We start from the raw sequence: 18,682 nt of genomic DNA, 5'->3' as shown, positions 1-18,682 counted from the left end.
CAAGTGTTATTATTATCCTAACATTGTCTTCAGAACAGATGGGAAAGAATCAATAGGAAAATCCTTGCACCAGTGACTTCCCATAGAAACCACCCACTTTTAGCAAGTAGCATTGAAACTGTTTAGGTTCTTGTGATACCTTCACTACCAGCAGTGATAATAAAGCTAATATGTGACTTGAGCTTCCAGGTAGAGACTTGCATCACACAACTCATTCCAGAGCATGCTTCAAGTTCATAATGTAATTGAACACGGCACCATTGACACTGCATTTGCAAAGCATTCACTTACAGCTGTGGCTCATAGTGCACATAGAAGTCTTTCACGCTTGTCAAAGAACTGGCCATAAAGAAATGTCATTGTATGATACAGAGCCTATTCACTCTTATGGAGCTATAATGAAATACTATACGCAAGCAAAGCTATTCTGTTATCACTTTGTTCATGGAAATTAAAATAAAGTAATACTACATTCTAGTTTGCAGCTGAAATTAGGCACAATGGTGCTCAAACGTCCAGTATTCGGTAATTTTGTTGTAGATTTATTACAGGCTGCGATGTTACCACTGACAGAAATCCAACACTTGCCTTAATTATTATCATTAAACATTCAGAAAGGTTCAATAAAGTCTGTTCCCCTCCATCTTTCTTCCAGTTAGTGATTCACTTCCTGTAGAAAATTTATAGTATGACATTTAGTGGCCAATCTTCAGGATCTTGTCACACAGCCAGTTGTCGTTGTCACCCTGGATAGTGAACGTCACCAGAATTTTGCATTATGCAGTTTGTTCAAAGTACTGTCCGCTAAAAAGACGGGAATATTAGCCTTTGGAAAATTTTGACTTAAGTGTTTTTAAAATACCCCATTTCCTTATCAGCATATCGACTGTGCAGTTGGTTCTCACTGTCTGCGATGCTGCTCTGGTGACTTTATTGAGAGGGAATGCGCATATGCATCTCAGGAGAGACTTCCACAGGAAATGGTGTGGGTACAACCTCAAACTGGCCTGAGCCATGGGAAACTAACTTATCTTTATCCCAAGTATCCTGGTTTTCCAGAATGCCAATCTCAGCCCATTTTACAACCAAACATTGTCAGATTCTCTAAATTTAGTGCAAGAGGAATATCAAACCAGTTATTCAACAACAACAACTTGGAGTTATATAGCGCCCTCCACTCTGGATGGCGTCTCAGAGCACTTCACAGTAACGGATCCCGGGGCTGAGCCAGGGGAGGGTAAGGAAGGTGACCAAAGGCGCGGTCGAAAAGAAAGGTCTTCAGCAGAGACCTGAAAATAGGAAGAGAGGGGGTGAGGCGAAGGGAGTGAGGAAGGGAGTTCCAGAGCCTTGGGGCGTAGTGGCTGAAGATCGTTTCTCAGCTCATATGTCATGCATCGTTTTGGAATCTAGCTGGTAAAGCCAGTAACAAAAACAACTTGAGTTATACAGTGCCCTTCACCCAGGATAGAGTCTCTCACCCCTCCATAGTGGTAGAGGTCGGATGTTGCGCAAGGGAAAAAGGGGAGCAGGTGACCATAGATGCGACCAAAGTGGCTGGTCTTAAGGTGGGATTTAAAGGTAGATAAAAGAAGGTGCGAAGCAGAGGAGCTTCAGAGGTAAGGAGCATAGTGACTGAAGGCAGATCCACTGACAATGATGCAGAGGGGTCGGGGAGATAGATGAGTGGCAGGGATGAAGGGATTTGTATGTGAGGGACAGAATCTTGAAATCGATCCTTTTAGCTCTGTTCCTGGCTCCTAGGATGTCCATGAGAACAACCTAGAATGTCCATCTCTCTGATTGTCACTCGATCACCTCTCAAAGGAAATCCCAACACCTTGAGACTGCAAATTCACCATATTCAAAATGAAGGTTGATGAAATAGTGATGATAGGAGATAAACTCAGGATTGTCCCTGAAAGACTGAAGGTGATATTTGGAATTGTTTCTACAGAGGGATACTAACTATATGTGACACACTTTGCTGAAGTTCCACCTTGGTACCCAGATACAAAATACTAAATGTAATATCTCAGATTTTACATTAACATTATCTAATCTCCTTAAAGACATGAGGCCAATTGAATCTACCACCATATCACAGTGATATTGACCTATTTGTGGAGTCCTTTAGCATATTGGTTAGATCACTCACCTTCCAAACGAGATAACCTGGGTTTGATTCCTAGGCAGGGCAAAACCTTACTCCACACGCCTCTGTTTACCTAGCAGTAAGTGGGAACCCGGTTGTTAGTCAATTGGCAGATCGTTTTTCCGGGGGTATTAATTCCTTCAAAAGCAAAATAAAAATGAAAAATACATATATATTTGGTCACTCAATCTATGACTGTTTGTGGGACACTGCTGTGCACTATTGGCTTCCGCGTTTTTCCACAAAATATACACTTTTCAGTATATTCTGTTTCAATTCACTTTTTTGCAATATATTCTGTTTTAATTCACTTTACAATATATTCTGTTTTAACTCACTTTACAGTATATTCTGTGAAGCACTTTGAGACGTTGAGACGTCTTGAAAACATGATAAATCACTATATCAAATACATGGATTATTATTATTATTGACTATCGATTACAAATTTCTGACGTCTGAAGGCCCTGGACAGTCAAGCATTTGCACCCCGACCTTGGGGTTGGATTCAAGAAGGATAAAATATTTTGGAGAAGTAAGAAGTGGAACCATGAAAGATTTGTGTCATAGAGTGGGTTGAAGGAAAGATATAATAAGCAAAAATGGAATGATTAAAGATGTCCCATCTCTTCTTGAAGGACCGCTATCTGACTCTCCCTCGATGTCCTGGCCGATAATCTCACAGATAAAATTGATCATTTAGTTCAGGTCTGTTCATGGGATATTGTTGTGTACAAAATGACTGCTGTGTTCATCTGCCTCATTCTTGCCCACCAGCCCCACCTCCTTGCCCTCCACCCCTCTTGAATCTAACCCCCAACTCGTGTACTTGACCGTCCAGCGCCTTGGAATGTCCTCCCACCATGAAAGGAACTATATAAATGCAATTTGTTATTGTACAAAACCCACAGTCACTGCATTTTACAATAAAAAGCTATGAAACTCTTTGAGACATCATGATGACGTGTTGAGAGATTATGATGACGTGATAAGGTATTGTATCAAGTGTAGGATTAAAAGCTATACTAGAGAGTCTGGGAATGGCGGCAGAGGTGGGAAAGCAATTGGGTGGCAATGACATGTTCTAACATTTTACAAAGAAAGGGCAATTTGGAGATAGGGCACTCGTTTAAGACACTAAATAAACGGAAGATAGCTTTTTTTTAATGACGGAATTCCTGTAAACACACTCGTACATTCTCCCCAGTAGATGCATGCTGCGAAATGAAAAGGGTTTGGTTCTAGCCTGGCAGCCTTCCCACAATATTCCAGTCACTGAAAGGTACAAATTTTGGCATAGCCTAAAAAAAGTCTGTCTTTCTTAATTGTTCCCTTTGATCACTCTTTTAATTTAGTGCAGACTTTGCACACTGCTGTATGGGACTGACTGAATGACTGCATCAAACTTCTGTTACTTTCAAGTATTCCTGTATAAATTAGTTGCTTGGCTCATAAAGCACGATTGGCCTTTAGAGGGGTTATTAAAAGGTAATGTACCTACAGTAATGTTTTCTTTACCTTTTCTCCGATTGTCATGAGCTGACTCGTATTGAGACCTTGCTCTGTGTCACACAGTTTCTTTCCTTTTGTAAGACCCATATACATTAATGAAGCCAGTGAAGCTGATCAGAAATCCTGCTTTGTGCAAATGGAAAAGGTGACCTTTGCACAGATATGAATTGACTTTCATCTATAGCAAACTATTCATTTGGAAGAAGCACTGACAAGTTTTAAATAGCAACTCATCTTACACTTGCAAATGCCACAAAAGGCCTAGAAATCAAACCTAGTCTTTGCCTGTAAGACCAATTTTGTTTTAAAATATACGAATTTCAGAATTCTGGAAAATATTTGAATTCAGTCTTAATATTTCCACAGTTCTTAAAAAAAGGCTTCCAGATTAAGACTGATTTTAAGAACTTTTCAAAATGCCGCTCAATCTTAAATTTTCAGACCAATCAGCTAAAATAGATGAAATTTCAGGCCAAAAATGTCTTGTTTTCTAAAACATATCAAGTTAAAAACACAATTGAATCTATTATAGTTTTATTAAATAGAAAGTATTTTTGTTTCACTCCACTTAACGCTGCATCAAACAGAGTGAAACAGAACCACATTCTGACGAGGATAAATCATACTGTGCATTCAGATGATCATTAAATACATTCCAGATGTCACAAAGATGCTTTGGAGAGGTTTAATTGGACCTCTCCTTTGTGGCCTGCAGGCGTTCTTTGTTTAATGAAAGCTGTCCTTCCATGAAATAAGCTCGTGACTCAGTGGTGCTGAAGAAAGTGATAATGACGGTGAACGGCACTGAGGAGACTTGCCCCAACCATAAGCCCAGCAGGCAGACTCCCAAGCTTCTGTCCTTGTGACTCCTGTGAGGGAATTGGCCGTTGCAGCCAGGCGATGTTCTGAAACCTTCACACTTCTCTTTTCCCTTTTGTAACGAAGCACTGTACTGTGTCCAAATTATAGTAGGGTGTTAGCCTGGTTTGGTCAGTAGCACTCACACCTATGAGTTGTAAAGTTTGTGGGTTTAAGCCCCACATCGGGACTTTGAACTGGGCTCACGCTCCAATACAGTTCTGGAACTGTGCTGCATTGTTGTAGGTGCCATCTTTTGGATAAGACTTTAAACTGAGGTCCCATCTGCCTGTTCATGTGGACGTTAAAGATCTCATGACACCATTCGAAAAGAGAAGAGAGTTTCCCCCAAATAAAATTAAACACTTGCTGTGTGCAAATTGGATGCTGCATTCACCTACAAAATACAGGGTCACTGCACTTCACAGTAAAATCCTGTGACGAGCTTGCGACATCTCAATGACGTGATGAAGCACTTTATCAAATGCATTGTTATCATATATAATAATGATAATCTCTGCATCATTTTATTATATTGTTAATACTATTGCCATTATTACTGGAAAAAAATGATGAAAAGAGTGAGAACCAAATGAAAGTGGAGAAGAAAAAAGTTGCTCTATGTTCTTTTGACTGTGTATGGTTCAAAAGAAGCCAAGCACGGAGGGTTGCTTGTAACTTGACCTCTTTCTTTATTCTTTTCATCAAGCAGCAGGTAAAAAGCATGATCGATGCCAGCAGGCAGCATCTACAAATTAATCGCCTGGGGCAGCAAGCCCAGCGAAAACAAGCTCTTCACACATCCTCCCAGTCTGCACCTCTCTGATCACGAGAGCCACTTTATCAAGCAGAAGTGCGCTGATGGATCATTGCCCTGCGCTCGCTGCTTATAATAAATGTTTCATTAGCGAAGACCAGAAATGGAACACTGGAAACATTGATGTATCTTGGTTCACGGTGGGATATTTAAAAAGGTTTCCTTGCTTTCTCCAGCTACAGTAGCAGCGTCCTCAACGAAGGCGAGATGTACATTTAGAACAAGCACAGCAGCTTTATGAACCAAAATAATATTGACAATAACATGTGGTTTAAAGTGAATGGCAAACCACTAATGCAGCCTCTAAATAGGAATAAGAAGGCACTGTTATTTTGGAGCAAACTGAAATGTCAGCAATGGCCCACAGCATTTCCATATTCCCAAATGCAACACAGCCTTTTGTCAGCATGCTAAATCATAATATGTTGGCAAATACTAATGTTTACATTTGGTATGGCACCTTTCACGTTGGAAGAATGTCCCAAAGCACTTTATAGGATTTACTGTAAAGTATAGTGACTGTGTTTTATCTATTTGCCATCACCATTAAAGATAATGCATTCTTCTTACAATGTCCATATGAACAGGACGCTGGGCAAACAAATATGCAAACAAAACATTGAGCTATATTGCCATATCAGTTGAGTTAGACCTATAGAATTGAGGTAAAGTTGCACAATGCTCTACTCAGGCTGTACCTGAGTAAATGTAGACAGTTCTGGTCACCATCACCTTCAGCCAGCATTGAAACAAGACATCTCAGAGGGAACTTTATAGAGGTATAAAAGATTCTAAATGGGAATTGAGAAAATAAACTCAGAACAATACTTTCAGATACATAAAAAGGCAGCAGAACAAGAGGAAACAGTTTAGAGTTGCAAAAGGCAATTTCAGAACAGTCACCAGGAAGTATTTATTTACACAGAGGGTAATTATCATCTTGATCAGGTTGCCAGAGAAAGCAGAATGCTGGAGTCATTTATTCTATAACTTTAATGTGACCAATTATATTATCTATTTTTTTCTTTCCACTGACATATATTACTTTCTATTCCTGCTCTGGCCTCTGCTTGCTGAGCGCAGTTCCACAGGCCCTGGTTGTACTTCTACTTTAGGACTTCAGGACTATGGACCTCTTCAATTATTTCAATATTTCCTTCTTCCTACACGCCACAAGCTTTTAAAGCTCAAGCTTAATGCCACTTAATCACTTCTTAGCTTATCTCATTCCTTTCTCCTATTCTTTTCAATGTTGATGTTGCACTAAACAATGGACCTTGGCCCTTAACCTGGTTTTCAAAATATAAAACATTTATAAATTTGAAACTACTTGTGTATTTTGAATAGTATGAGCTGTACTGAGTGGGACCCACTGACTGTGAGGTCAACTCTTGGGGAGGGGGCAGGGTTGTCACAATAGCACCTTTCACATCGGATGAACGTCTTAAATTGCTTCACAAAGACGATGAGGGATCACCAAGCAGGGAAGAGAGGAGTGAAAACACAGCCGTGTTGACCAAAGGAACAGTGGAAAGAGATATGATGTTTAATAAGAAGAAGGCAGGGAGAGAAGGCCAAGGGAATGAGCAATACTGCTGACAAATTTTTAAAAATTCAAAGAGATTATTCTGGTAGAAATCCACATCCTGATTTTCTATCAGTTAATGATGATAGAGTTTGTGAAGCCTTTTATTTTCATGTACTGGCCCCAGCTTCTGAAGAGAAAGGCTGGCCATACATATGAATAGGATGCTGTTTTTATTCAGTACCTTCCCGCATGACAATAGCCTAACTAAAGGAGGAAGTGTGATTTTAGGTCATGTTGCTGTGGGGTGCACAGGGTACAGACATTCTCACCTCATGCAGTAAATTCTAAAAAACCCGTGCAGTGGAAAAGTGCAAAAGTATTTTCTAAGTAGGAAGCTACCTTGTTCAAATGCATCTGTTACACTGCTGATTCTTATACTGTGTGCCAGGGCCTGTTATATAATGGGAAACAGTTCAGTCAGGAAAAGTTCCAAAACACTTTTTAACCTTTATTTCAAACGCTCTCTACGGGTCGTCTCAGGTTAGATGAGAACAGGCCTGCAGTGAGCTCCTGCCACCAAAGTTGGGATATGCACAGTTAACAATAGTGTTGTGGGAAACAAAACAAAGTTACAAAAAAATTATACAAACCCAGGTCTTAAAGAAGAAGATAAGTAATGGCACAGGATGAGGGCAACTCGACCAGTGGAACTAAAACAGTTATTTTGATAGAGTTAAAAACAATTACTCGTCAGATTGATGATTGTTAGCATTTGTACTTTGTTTGCACTGAGTTAGTTGGAGAGGCACTAAGTCTGTGCCAAATTGTTTTCTCGCTAGTTAGGTCCTGGGATATTTCTGTGTTCAGAATTGGTTCTAGCTGGTTGGAATTAAATCCACTAACGCAACCACAGGTCTCATCTCAAGAACTGCTGGAAGTCAATGGAGTGCAAACTGATTTTCTGCCAGATTTCCTCTCCCACATCTTGACATTAGGCTGGCTCAGTGGTAGCGCTCATGCCTCTGCGTCAGATGCTGTGAGTTCAAGCCCCATGTCAGTACTTGGACTCAAATTGTCTAAGCTGACATTCCAGTACAGTGCTAGGGATGCGTTGCAATGTTGGAGGTGCCAGCCTTCAGATGAGATGAGATGTTAAGCCAAGGTCCTTTCTACCTGTTCAGGTGGACATTGAAGATCCCATATTCAAAAAGAGAATGGAGTTTCTCCTGGTGTCCTGGCCAACAAATCCTCCAAATGAAATTGGTCACTAACTTCATGGCTATTTGTGGGACACTGCTGTGTGGAAACTGGCTGCTGCAATCGCCCACAAAATACAGTCAATCCACAGTATATCCTGTGAAGTACTTTGAGACGTCTAGACAACGTGATAAGGCACAATATCAAACCAAGGATTATTATCAGACACTCCTGATATTCAGACATTGGCACACGTGCAGCATCATCGTTCAAGCAGAGGCAGAACAAACGGTTAAAATGTATGCGTGGAGATACCCTGCTTTATAAAGTGGTGTATCTCACCCAAATCTGAGGGGTCAGGTTTCAATACCAGTCTTGTGTTAATGCATCAGGACCCACAGCTGCATGAAACATAATGTGGTAGAATGGAGCTTGGCTTAAAGTTCAAATAGGGAACTTAGAGAACAAAGGGCAGTAATTCACTGGATGCTGTTCCAGTAAATCATTTTCCATAGTTTATTATAAATCAGACAGGTTAAATCATTCAGTCAATAGCACTTTGATCTGTGTCAGAGGGACATTATCACTTCACACGTAGAAATCAAAGAATACGTTCAAATGCAAGCAAGCAACTGCACTCACAATTGCCAAACTAAGAAAGCAAGAAGGCTGATCTTTAATATAAGATGGAAGATAATAATACAATAATAATCCTCACATTTAGTTCAGTGCCTTTCACGCCAAGAGACCTCAAATCTTCACAAGATTTTACAGTGACTATGTATTTTACGGGCAAATCCATCAGCCTACTTGCTCAAAGTAATAATAATAATAATAATCTTTGCATTTAATATAGTGCCTTATCACGTCTTCGAGACATCTCAAAGCGCTTCCAGAACATCCTGAAAAGTGAATTGACTGTATATTTTGTAGGCAAGTTTCAGTTTACACCTAAGTGGGAGGTTGGATTGGAAGGGGAGGGGCAAAGAAGGAAGGGATAGGGGGAGAATATGACCAAAGGTGCAGTCAAAGAGAAAGGTCTTCCAATGGACCTTGAAGGAGGCAAGGCAAGGGGTGAAGCAAAATGACTCCGGGATGGAGTACCAGACAGTGGGGCAGAAAGGCTGAAAGCCCGATCGCCAATGGTGGGATGGGCAGGACTAGGGACGTGAAGCAGGCCAGTGCCTGCCGAGCAGAGGGAGTACTTTACAGTAAATTCTGTGAAGCGCTTTGAGACAATTTGTTGATGTGATAAAGTGCTTCATCAAATGCAAAAATGATTATTCCTTGGTGATGTGAAAAGTTTTGTATCGGTTCCTTGGGACCACAGTGCTAACAGCAAATTTTCCTGTAGCTTATGATTTTTTTCTTCTTTAGCAACTCCCTTGGTCTGCTGTGATCATAATAAACACATTGAGTCTGAGTCAGTTGTGAACAAGAAGGCATTAGTTCACCCATGGGATAACCTGATTATCCCAGTTCTCACCAATGACGTCTGTGTTTATATAGTATTTACTCATTATCAAAGCTGTCTGCTAAAGGGTTTCCTGACCAAATTGTCCTCTGTTTATTATAATTCATATAATTAGGATTGAGGCTTTCATATTATTACAATATGCAATTACTGCCATCAAATGAAAGACTGAACATGCAAAATATCTTACGAAGGTCTAATTCTCACACTTGACGAATCACCAATAAAGCTAAATAAAAAGGATTTTTGTGACCTACATTAAAGAGAAGCTCAATTAGATGAATATTTTAATAGGGCCACTTAGCAAAGAGGAATAAGGGCCCACGCCTTTGTTTCATTTGCTGCTTGATGTGAATTGGAAGAGCCTCTGCTACTGCGTATTATTCTTATTCTTATCAATAATTCTTATTCATTCTTATTAATTAATATTAATTAATATTTGTCCACAAAATACAGTCACTGCATTTGGTGTTAATCCTTGCATTCAATGTATTTTTGTATGTTTTTATTTTCACTTGATTGCAAAGGCTTTGCTGAAATTGTCATGGAATAACTGGACGGGATTTCACAGATTAAGATTGTTTTTAGAAGGCTAAATTAATATATGGAAACATTGACCATGGTAGTGGTCTTTATTGTAAATCTCTTTCTCATTATTGTTAACGCTCTCCTACTATGTCAACTGGTGAAAGAGGTTTGATGGGAATTATTCACCCGTTCCAGTTCTATTTATAACATGAACGTGAATGATTTATTGAATCAAAGTCTTCACTTAAAAAGTTCCTCTAAAATTGCTAAATACTCTGTTACATCACCTCAACTAAAACTCATAATCCTATATATATAGGGGTGCTAAAGGAATATGTGACTCACACCTACAAAACATAAGATTTAAACTCAAACACTGATTTCTCCACAGCACCTTGACTGTGTTTGATGGAAGAGATTGCTGATGGCCATTCTGTTATAATAATAATAATCCTTGCGTTTGATATAGCACCTAATCACGTCTTTGAGACGTCTCAAAGCCCTTCACAGACTATACTGTAACATGAATTGACTGCATCTCTTTTGGGGGCGAAGAGTGGCAGACAATCGCGCACGCAGTGTCCCACAAACAGTCGTGGATTGAGTGACCAAATTATTTTTATTATTTTCAAAAAAAATTTTGAACAGGTTATTACCCCCGGAAAAGCGATCCACCAATTGACAAATGACAACGACTCGCATTTATATAGCGCCCTCCACGCAGGGTAGAGTCTCAGAGCGCTTGAGTTCTGGGTTCCTACTTACTGAATGGTAAACAGAGCTGTGTGGAGTAAGGGAACATCCACAATGTTTCGACCTATCCGGGAATCGAATCCAGGTCCTCTCACTTGCGAGGTGAGTACTCTAACCACAAAACTACAGGACTCTACTCCTACAGGGCTATACTGAGTTCCTCACTTCATACATCTGTTTCAGAGCAACTGGCACAAGGCAAGCATGGATTTATATAGATCAGCCCATTACCCAAAAATGGAATGATAGCAGATTTAATAATTGCTGCGAAATCGGATTATTTTAAAGAATGGTGAAAGTTAAAAGATTTATAGAAATAATCCTTGCATTTGATATAGTACCTATAATGTCGAAACTTCTCAAAGCACTTCACATTTACATGGGTGTGACTGGAGATAAATGTCTGGAACTAGGATTGACTGAGGAGAGGAGTAACGTGCTATGTGTATCTGTATATAAGTGTCTGGGACTGGACCAATTGGAGACAGAAAGATAAGAGTGAAGTGCTGAATGTAGATTTAGATAAGTGTCTGGGACTGGAACTGTCTGGAGACAGGAGACAAGTGCTGAGTAGGGATGTAAAACTGTGAATAGTTGCCAGGGATTGGCAGGAGTTAAATTTTGGTGCAACCATTATACAGAGGTGATCTTGAATGTGACTGACCACGGACAGGATTGAGAAAGCAGAGACGACCACTGACAGGAAGAATCACTGGACTCCAAACCTTTGACCAACAGGAGTTTTAGATATCGCAGCATGTGATTAGTTGAAGCAGATGTGCCTGGTTGTATAGCTGTTGTGTAGGTTTATTGCTCTATTTATTGTGTCGGAATGAAGGCTTTTATTGGATTAATAATAGGAAGGCCAGCAAACTGTTAGCATTTAATCTGTCCAAAAACAGTCCATCAACTTATTTTTTAAAAAGGAAAGTAACACGTGATGCAGTATTCTTGAGGCCAATTACAAGAGGGACGCCCGGTTTGAAATTAGTTTTTACACAAACCACCGCTCAGGATTGACGTGATTCCGACATTCCTTTGCCAAACAAGTCGCCTCAAAAATAATTTGAGTTGGAGTGATGATCCCTCGAGCCGATATCACAGACCTCCCGATTTCTTAATTAAGGAAAAGGAAGAAGTGCAAAGTTGACCCTGGATCCTGTTCATGCTATTTATTCATACTATTTACATGAGGAATCTGTTTTCTCTTCCCTGTCTGGCCAGCTGCTTACTGTGGAAACCTCCTCCCCAATTCAATTAACCTGTTTGGGTTGCTGCAAGAGTGACTGGGTGGACAGATCCCAACAGCAAAGAGTTATAAAACAATGGTAATAGAAGTTTCAGTTGCACAACGGTGCCTTTTAATTTAATAGAGAGTGAAGGCTTTTGTTTTTCCAATGTACACTAGACTAGTCGATTTATATTTGACATGCTCACCTTTTCAACTATTTTTGTTTATTTATGTTGACTGTTTAATTTTCAATGTCTTATTATAACAGAGCAAGATGCCTGTAACAACCTGCTAATGAGAAAGGCTTGGTGCAGCCCATGAAAAAATCACTTAGTATAAGAGCCACGCAATGCAAATAAAACCACAGCTCACTTTTAGAACATGTTATTTAGAACACAGTAGCAGCCTTCAGGGTTAAACATCCCCAGAATTTCTGAGGTATTGTTTCACGGATTTGGCAACTGCTGAATAAAGGAATTGTTGGTGCCAGGTATTTCTCAGGTGTGAAAAGTTTTTTGGATTTTTTCCCCCAATTGACCGAAAGAAAGAACTTGGGTTTTCAGTTCTGTGAAGCGCTTTGAGACCATCCGGACGTGCAAGGCGTTGTATACAGATACCATGTGAGCACATCATGATGGCTCACTATATTTCTTCACCTGTCGGCCCATGATGGCAAGAGTGCAATTCATGGGACCTTATACGGTTCAGGTCAATGCAATCCCAATCAACTTACATTTATATACTACATTTCACGTCTCAAAATACTTGAGACACCTAAACGCTGGATGAACACCTAGGTAAATTGGGGGTGGGAGGGGAAAGGTGACTGAAAGTGCAGTTAAAGAAGTACATTTTGAGATGTGAACAAGGGGAGGGAATGAGGGAGGATGCAGTATCACATCATACAATACGTTAAACCATTAGAGAGGCACAAATCTACCTTTTTACTTCCTACATTTAAAAAGATCTTTAAGCAAGCAACGTTGCCAAGGTTTGGTACCAATCAAAGGATTCAACTCTCTATCTGGGTGTTGATGGAAGTCGCTACAGTTTATCCAAAGTTATGGCATTTCTCATAAGAGATTTCTAATTCACGTGCTGCTGAACAGCTGATGTTGTCGTAGACTCCCAATGGATGAGACGTCGAGAAGACGTGAAAAGCGCTATATCAAATGTAAGGATTATTATTATTATTATTATAATATTATTATTATCCTTTTTCCATGAGATGTATGTTTTATAAAATCACAATTGTGTAAACAAGTTCCATTTTAGGGAAAGAGGAAGACATGCCTCATCTGCAACCAGCTCATTATAATTAAGCAACAACAACAACAACAACAAGATTTAATTTATAGAGCGCCTTTCACGTCGGGAGGACGTCCCAAGGCGCTGGACAGTTGGGTCAGGACCCAAGCAGGGGGTAAATGGTCAGGGTGAGGGGAGGGAAGGGCGGGAGCGAGGAGGGGGTAGAGAGTCAAGAGGGGAGCTGAAGGCACGGTCAAAGAGAAGGATCTTGAGACCGGCCTTGAAGGAGGAAAGGGAGGAAGCAAGGCGAAGCAGCCTTGAGTTTGAGCTGGAGGTAGCACTCTTATAGTGTTGTGAGCTGTCCTGTAATGATAAAGAAGCAGCTTCTCTGAGACACTCATTCCTAGATTATTATCTCCTGGATGCTTCCTCTGCCACCACTAGTCACTGCCACTGGTCTTACAACCTAAAATTCTACCTAGCCATAACCATTTTGACTTCAATTTTAAGATTGTGCAAACTTATGGGAATGTTTTAAATTCAATCTTAATTTCAAACCCTTTTTTCCAGAGTTCTTATAAAGAACTAGCTCCTAAATTATGACTGAAATGAAGAATTTTCCACAATTATGCCCAATCTTAAATTTGAAGATAAAATACTTTTACGGATTAAGACTAGGTGGAATTTCAGGCCACACTGGAGCCAAATTGAACAGTAAAATGAACAATTGTAGGACAGCAATTCTGACAATGAACATTCTCTAAATACTACATTGGAGTGTCAACCTGGACTGTAAATTGAGTGCTGTATTGTCAGAGGTGCCATTGTCCTGTCTGTTCAGGTCGATGTTAAAGGTCCTGTGACACAATTATAAAGAGAACAGAGTTTCCTAACCAATAATCCTCCCAGTAAATTGACCATTCACTTCACAACTGTACGTGATATCCTGCTGTGCGCAAATTGGCTGCCATGTTTGCCAACAAATAGACAGTCACTACACTAGACAGCAGTTATCTGTGAAGTGCTTTGAATATTTGGTGTAACAAGCAGTATATCAAATGCAAGGATAATTCTTATTTTCCTTTCTAAAACTGCGGAGAGGTAACAAATAGGCACTGCAATAACATTGATAGAGAATGGCCCACTTATTTTCCATGGCTAACAATATTTGTGAATGGTGCAAAATCCTTTGAATAATCTAAAATACTGTTAATCTCTCTACATTAGCGGCTTGCAGGGGAGGAAAAAGCAACAGCAAGATTCCGGTAGTTAACAAGCTTTGTGTTTTGCGGGATGTGCTGTGGGTAATTGTCACCTTCCCTCAGGCCTTCTTGAAAGACAAGCCAGTACAAGTCTGACTACTTGAACCGAAAATGTGTGAAATAGGTTTCCCTCTGAGCTGATTGTGAAAGATGAGCTGTTCATAGAGTGGAGCTGCCCTGAGAGGGCCGGGGTGCTCAGATGGCAGAACAGCTAAAGCACTGGCTCTGTGACCAGTTTGTTAAGGGTCAATCTTCAGAAACTAACACTTCAATCAGTATGTACCGGGGAAGGAGTGGAGCACATAGCATCTCACAGTGTTAAGTATCCGATCCCCAAGGCAAACCCTTTCATGGGTCATAAAAGGTCAAGGCAAGATACGTTCTGTGTTTGTAGAAGTGGAAATTTTTAGATTTCAAAGCAGCTTTAAATATGCAGTTTGATGCTTGAAGAAAATATATTCCTAGTGCTGGGTTTATTTCTCCTCTAGGCACTACCTAGGAACAGGATTAGATCAGTTGACCCATTGAGTTATTTTATTTGTGCTTAACAGCTTTCTAAACTTTCTAATCCATTTCCTTGGCTTTTTGCTCCAAATACCTTATTACCATTACATCCAAACTGTCTGCCTATTTTCCTATAAAACAAGACTATTAATTCTGTATTGATAGCCTCTGTGACAGCGCAATCCACATTCTTGCAACCCTCCATGTGAAGCAATGTCTTTGGGTTTCCTTTTTTTAACCAGTTTAACCGAATAACTTGACTTTGACTGTATATGTGTAGGCAATCATGGCAACCAATTCATGCATGGCAATGTCCCACAAACAACCATGATGTGAATGTCAGATTTTATCTGGGGATTGTTGGCCAGGACACTGGGAGAAACTCCCTTCTCTTTTCAAATAGGGCCATGAAATCTTTAACATCCACCTGGACAGGTAAATGGGACTTTGGTTTAAGTCTTATTCAAAGGACAGCACCTTTGACAATGCAACACCCACAGTTCTGCATTGGAGTGTCAGCTGAGACTGTGGTGAATTCCGTTTACTATTTTAATAAGTATATAATGCACAATCAACTGTAAAGTGTATTGACTGTGTATTACAGACAAATATTCTATTGTAGGCAAACACAATAGCCAATTCGCACACAGGAATGTCCCACAAATAGCCATGAAGTGACTGATCATATCCATCAACATAGGAAGTGCTTGTGCAGGTTAAAAGAAGCATTGCTTTTGCGTGTATTTGTGTTTATAGCCTCACAATGTATCACACAATGATTGGAAAAGAGAATAGTTTCTACAGTTGTCCTGACTAACGATCCTCTACTTAATCAATCATTCACTTGCTCACGGCTTTTAGTGGGACAATTAGCTGCTATGTTTCCCCACAAGAACAGTCATGGCAGGAGGACAGGATTGTGAAGGTAGTCATTGCTGAGCAGTAGCTTGTGTTCTGAAGCTTGATTTACTTCTGGTCAAGCTCATTGCAATAGTGTCATGGGATCTTTAACATCCGCCTGAAAAAACAAACCAACCTGGGGGGGGTTCTGCAGTGCATCTGAAAGTGAGCAAACCAAGCTCTCCTTCAACAATCCAGCGGCAATATTGTCATCAGCATGAAACCAGTTCCTAGCTCCTTGAACTTCCAGGACATTGTTGGAGGCAAATACAAAATACATGTGATATAAACTGACAGCTCCTTTGAATGGTTGGTCAAATGCACTGTAAACATTTACTCAAATGAACATTAAATAAAAGACATTGATTGAAGGAATTTCTTATGCTCTGATTATTTTTGGCTGCACTAGTTTATGCTCCATTTATCATTCCTAAGGCAGGACCTTTCTCTGCTCCAGTAATAACACATATTTCACTTTCACTGCTACAGTCTGGATTTTGGTGCATCGTTCATATCATAAGAACATAAGAATTTGCTTGATGAAAGAAAACCAAGGTCCATCTAGTTCACCTTCCACCATCCTGGCAGTCACTTGACATGTTGTGTCCCAACCTATAAACTGTATCCCAAGATATTATTTTCTAGCAAAAATCTTATCTAATTTGTTCTTGAAACAAATGACATTTTCTGCTTCCATTGTTTCCTTAGGGAGCCTGTTCCATAAATTTACTACTCTCTCACTGAAGTAGTGTTTCTGCAGATTTGTTCTAAATTTATCCCCCTTTGGAAATGGAATGTGTGAAGCGAATGAACAGGGCACTATCCAAATAAGTCCCTTGCCTTTATCATTGATAATTCAATGCCTTCTCATGTAAGGTCTCAAGCGCCATGACCTTGTCAATATGACATTGAGTTTGGGTCATTATAAGGAGGTTGTATAATAAACAGGAATATTTTAGATTCTGAGACATAATGGTTTAACTAGAGTCTGTGGAGCTGCCAGCATTGTGATCCTGCCATTAGCAATCTATAGAATCAAAAGACATTGTACTTCAAATGTTAACCAAACTCCTGGCTGTTTGTGGAATACTGCTGTGCGCAAATTGGCTGCTGTGTTCATGTACAATATTCACTCACTACCCTTTACGGTAAAATACACAATCACTACGCTTTACGGTAAATCCCGTGAAGCTCTTTGAGATGTCCTCCCAATGAGAAACATGTTATATCAAGTGTAAGTATTATTTCTATTATTGAAAAAGGTTTGGAGCGGTTTCAATATTATAAGTGCTACATTAAATGCAAATGCAAGAAAGAGTACTGATGTCACCAGCTCCACTGTTTGGTGTGTAGAAGAGTTGAGTGGACAATGCCTGATTGGGGACCCCAGAGGATGCACTGGGGGTATTACTGGATATCAGCCAGCTAAAAAACAAACTGCTTGTCATTGCAATATTGTCTGGCAAATTTTCTGCTGCTTCTCCCGTTAGGACTACCATAGCTGTTAGGGCTTTGGCTTGCAGGGTTAACAGAGGTCAAGCAAGAAGAATCTCTGCCCCGGTAACTGGTCTGATCCTCCATCTCTGCCAATATTTCAGTGTGGTTGGTCCATCATCAACAGTACCTTGGAGATACTGTCCTGTCGGCCTCAGGTATCAGAAAGACTTACAGAAGGGGATTAGATTCCAACATTCCATTGTCAGGCACCCCACCTTGGAGCCATCTCAGCTCCAAGCAGAGCCCTGGTCTGTGAAGCCAGGTTAGTTGCACATGGGAAGCATCACGAGAGTGCAATGTTTCTGTATGTTCTCATTCCCCAGTGACCCAGACAGCACATCTATAAAGATCTGTTTCTTTAAAGCTGTTTGTTCCTGCCTCAGGATGGAGAATAACCGATAACCCAGACAACATCTCTGTAAAGAGCTGTCACTTTAAAGGTATTCATTCCTACCTCGGGATGAGGAGTAACCAAGAGCCACAACACATTCTTTTCTTTTGTGTTCCACTGTGAAACACTGTCTACTCCACAGGATCACAAGAGTATTAATCAATCATTGGTATTACATAATCACAGAGCCATGCACAGAGTTCCCCGACCTCTCCCATTACAAATTATTCAAATGGTTGATTCACAAGGATTGGTATGAATATGTAAAGTATTCAAAATGGTGGTTTTCTTTCCGGTTAGTGCAGGTTTGCACAGTCACAAGTTAACATGTTAGAGATAAGGGCTGGCAAGCTTCCACAAAATGTACATGAAATGTCTTCTGTATGCAAGCTTATAACAAGGACTGAATCTTAGAGAGGTGGCAGAAGTAGTTGTTCAAGCAACATCCCATTAATCATGCCTCCATTCTGTGCTGCCCTCTCGATACCTAGCCAAAAACAGCAGCTCATGTTCTTGACAATCTGAATCTCAGATCGTACATCTGCCGTACATCTCAGATCGTACATCTGCCGAAGTCCCATTCAAGGGTTTATACTCTATGCAAGTTTGACATAACTCGTACTTTGCATAAGTCACATTAAATGTATGGTCCCAACTGATATCACTTATGTCAAGTTTATTTGTATTTAAAAAATGGACCTTTTCACCAGTGGGCTAACTGCGTAAATAGTTTGGATCCAAACCAGAATTTGTCTTCCAGCAAAGGTTTGAGCTAGTTAATTACTGACCGCACCATGTATTTTCCAATCAGGCTGTCACAGGGGGAGGCT

The sequence above is a fragment of the Callorhinchus milii genome, unplaced genomic scaffold, assembly GCF_018977255.1.
Source record: "Callorhinchus milii isolate IMCB2004 unplaced genomic scaffold, IMCB_Cmil_1.0 Scaffold3, whole genome shotgun sequence".
Classification (NCBI taxonomy): domain Eukaryota; kingdom Metazoa; phylum Chordata; class Chondrichthyes; order Chimaeriformes; family Callorhinchidae; genus Callorhinchus; species Callorhinchus milii.
This window is presented reverse-complemented; position numbering follows the sequence as displayed.